A 3,997-nucleotide genomic window follows, 5' to 3' on the forward strand; every position below is an offset into this window, starting at 1 on the left:
CAGTCTCCCAAATGCTGTACTTGCACACATGTGCCTCCATGTCTGGCTCATATAAGACCCTTAACACCATCCAGTTGTTAATCTAAGAGTTTTTGTAAACAGTACCTTCACCCTCAGGGCGAAGTCCTATGCGATGGGTACCAATCCTCTCACATGAGCTAGGAGGGAACACTAAAGATGTTGCATTATACATGTGTACACAGACACACTTGGTTCCTACTCTAAATGGGTTCTTATACTTTTGTAACAAAGGACATTGATAATCTAACAAAAGCTAGAAATCTGTCAGAAGTAATGACAAGACATTCACCAACAAATTGTCCTACATTTTATGGTTGATTTATGTGTGCTATGGTGAGTGTGTATGTGTTTGTCAGAGGACAGACTATGGGGATTGGTCTCTCCTTGCAATATATGGGCATAGGGGATTGAACTCTTGTCCTCAGGATTGATGGCAGGCTCCTTTCCATGCTAAAAAGACACACTGGCCCTTGGACCAATTCTGTAAGGTTTTGGGAATCTCTTAACTTTTTTGAACTGCAGGTTGAGGGTGAAACTCTTTTTTTTTTTTTTTTTTTTTGGCAGCAATGTCTGGGGTTCCCTGGGACTGGCTGCATCCTAGGGCCTAGGTCCTAGACACGGGACTCTGGGTGACCCATTCTTATTCTTTGCAATGAGCAAGGTTCTCTGGGTGTAGGGTTAGGACAGTTGTCTAAAGGTTGTATACTGCCCTGGGGCTCACATGGCTTATCCTCTGTGCCCAAAGGAAAGTGCATTTGTCTTGGTGAAGGCATTGCCTGCAACGAATTGTTCCTCTTCTTCACCACCATCCTCCAGAACTTCTCGGTGTCCAGTTCCATGGCTCCTGAGGACATTGACCTCAGTCCCAAGGAGAGTGGCTTTGGCAAAGTTCCCCCAACATACCAGATCTGCTTCTTGGCCTACTGACTGGGCTGTGGTGGCCAGGCCTCCCCGCTCCTGTTGAGAATGGCCCCATCTTTCTACCTCTGAGAGACCTGCTGGAATCCAGGCCCTGGGTCACTGCTCACTTCCTTCCTTCTTACTGCAGCTTCTGCAAAATTGGAGGTGTGTTCTTCTGCCCTGTGAATGACACTGGAGAAATCAATCAAATGGCTTTTTTTCATGTGTGAACAGAGAGACTTCAGGAGGCCACATCTCATACTGAATCACTCCCAACAACCACAGTCCCCATGTATCAGCTCCCAGTGATCCATGGTCTATGCTGATGGACTCTGTATATGGCTGAATTTTGTGTCTGTAGACTTGACTAATATCTATAGTTCTTGTAACAGAATCACATAGTGTGTGATCTTTTGTGTCTGGTGTCTGTTACTTCACACACTATTATCTACGTTCCTGTGCTTTGCAAGCCACAGTCACAAACCTTCGTGGACTTTTCTCATGATCTTTCTCACCCAAAAGCACAATTACCTTCTTTCATGTGTTCTGCCAGCCAAAGGTGTGGTCCAGATTTAGGGTGGGTCTTCCTGCTTCTAAGAATCTAAGAAATCCCTCACATGCTGCCCAGCAGCTCGGGTTCTAGCTGATGCCAGATACAGTCCAGTCAACACTCAAGTGCAGCTATCACTATGCCCAGTCCCCTGACCTTCTGGTTACTTTGACGTACAACCTCTTGGTTGTCTGGTAACTAAGTGTCTTTTCAGAAGGGCTTCTGTCTGCAAACTCCATCACATCCAGGCCAGGTTTGTGACGGGACAACCGGCTTCCTTGTTCCTTGCTCCGTTGTGAGAACCTGGAACAGCAGGTGGCTAATGCCAGGTGTTTAATATGGTGGAAGAGTAACCAATAAGTAAATAAACAACTCAATAACGTGAAAAAAATTAGTTACTCTTTAAACTCACCATTGTGCAGCCAGAGCCAGTCTCCCTAATCTCTGTCTGCTGGAACCCACAGAAATATGAAGTAGGAATTCAGCTGACTGCGGCAAAAGTTAATGCCTGGTAGAAGTCAAGGATCTTCCAGAGTTAAAGCCAAGGCTCAAGGAGTCTTGGTGATATTGGCTCTTGAATATTTAGCCATTTTCCTGCAATGAATTTCTTGCATGCTATTGTACCTTCTCCATTTCTAGAACAGTGTGTTGATCGTTCACTGGGCACAATTTCCCCTATGCTATTGGAATATTGGGACAACCTTCCCCAACTGTGCTAAAGCATCAACACAGACAGACAGACACCCAATTTTAAGCCTCTCTGTAATTATCGTCATTAGCAACATCTGGCCAGAACCATGTCTGGATGAAAGTATTCTATCTGAGAAACTTCCCAGACTTTGTAAGAACTATTGCCCATGCTAGGTGGATGTGCTAATTAAGCTTAACTTTCTCTTTTTCCAAATCTTATCTCTAGTTCCAGATCTCCTATTTACAATTACCAGGTGCATCTAGCTGTGACTCAGGGTACCTAGCCACCAAGTGCACTTACCCCACCCCTTGCCAGAAAACAGCAGCAGCTGAGTTAGCTTGGACAGATAAGGAGCCAAAGGAAAATAAGGCAGTTTTATTTTCACTCATCACTGATAGACTCCTGACACTTTACCCAACCACTTCTAAGAATATAGCTGAGCACATGAATGTCCCTTTTTGATCTACTAACTGAAGTTAGCCCTCAGTTGATTCATTCCCCATTAGTCAATTCCCTTTTGGGTTGCAGATGATGCCTGACAATTACTGCTCTTTTGTGTGGATCTTATTGCCCCTCCTTTTGACCCTGAGGGAATTCAAGCCTGGTGGCCTTGCCATAGCCAGAACATTGCTATTGCATGTGTAAACCTCAGAGACTTAAGAAGAACTAGATTAAAAGGCTAGAAGAGAGAACTAGAAGAATGAGATGGAAGATGAGGAAGAGCCAGGTGGGAAAGAACAAGATGAGGAAGAACAGATGGAAAAAGGAGGTGGGAGAGGAGCTAAGATGGGAAAGAACTAGATGGATGAGAACCTAGATGAGGCAGAACTAGATGAAGGAATTAAGATAGCACTTAGAGGGAATAGCACAGAAGTGTAGAGAGAATCAGCCAGGAAAGGGGCTAGGCATGAGAGAAAAGAAGCTGTGCAGACAGAGAACTGACTCAGAAGAATAAAGTAAATGGACTAAAGAGTTTCATGTACATAGATTCATTTCATATCATCTAAGATTAGATTATCAGATGGTTGTAGATTCATCCACAGACCCTGAGAGAAGGCTACCAAGTGGCTGGACCCTAATACTCTCTGTTATCTGTCACTGCCTTCAGATGACCCGAGTAAATCCTCGTCCCCAAGTCTCCAGACTGACCCAGTTCTGTGAGTCATCTGCTCTTGCTGTCTTGTCACCTTCTGACAGAAGTGTCTGGGAGCCACCCTTTGAGCAGTGTCCCCTGAAACTCAGCCTCTGCACACCACACTGCTGGGACAAGCAGGTGTTTGTGGGAAGTGTCATTTATTAAACATCACCACCTAGGAAGGTGTCTCTGGGCAGCCTTTGGCCAATCAGCAGGCAACTCTCAACTCACCTCTGAGATACTAAGTTTCCACCTGAGTCACCAAGATCATTGTAGCCTAGAAAGAGTTACCAGGAGCTTTGCCAAGGTAGATTCCTGGCTCACTCTCTTCCACCAACCAAGAAATAGGACAGCAAACAGAGCAGTCTGTCCTTCAAGAAAAATGGGAATTACAGCATGCTAATGTAGGACGACAGCACTCTGGCTTCTTTTGAATCTTGCTACTCTGGATCTGTGGTAGCACCTGCTCAAGAACTGTCTCTTTCCTGGGCAAAGGCTTCTCCCTTTGCTGGAGAACGTTTTTGCAAACACACCTCATGAACTTATTCAAACTCTTCCAAGGAGTGAGATTGGAGGAAGTCAAAGTGAGGAAGCAGGAGGTGGGAGGAAGGAAGTGATGCTCACAGGCAACAAAAAGTTGCAAGTCCATGGTTCAACAGACATCTCCAGCTGGGAGAATTCTCTTCTTCCAGCTGTGCTG

The 3,997-nt window shown here is 45.1% G+C and overlaps 1 pseudogene; it reads left to right on the forward strand.

Moving 5' to 3' along the window:
* The window catches only part of LOC128124094 (cytochrome P450 2B1-like), a 49,675-nt pseudogene extending 48,720 nt beyond the window's left edge, over positions 1–955 (forward strand).
* Positions 956–3,997: the final 3,042 nt, after the last annotated feature.

The sequence above is a fragment of the Peromyscus californicus genome, unplaced genomic scaffold (assembly GCF_007827085.1).
Source record: "Peromyscus californicus insignis strain IS unplaced genomic scaffold, ASM782708v3 Scaffold_4__1_contigs__length_199733344, whole genome shotgun sequence".
Classification (NCBI taxonomy): domain Eukaryota; kingdom Metazoa; phylum Chordata; class Mammalia; order Rodentia; family Cricetidae; genus Peromyscus; species Peromyscus californicus.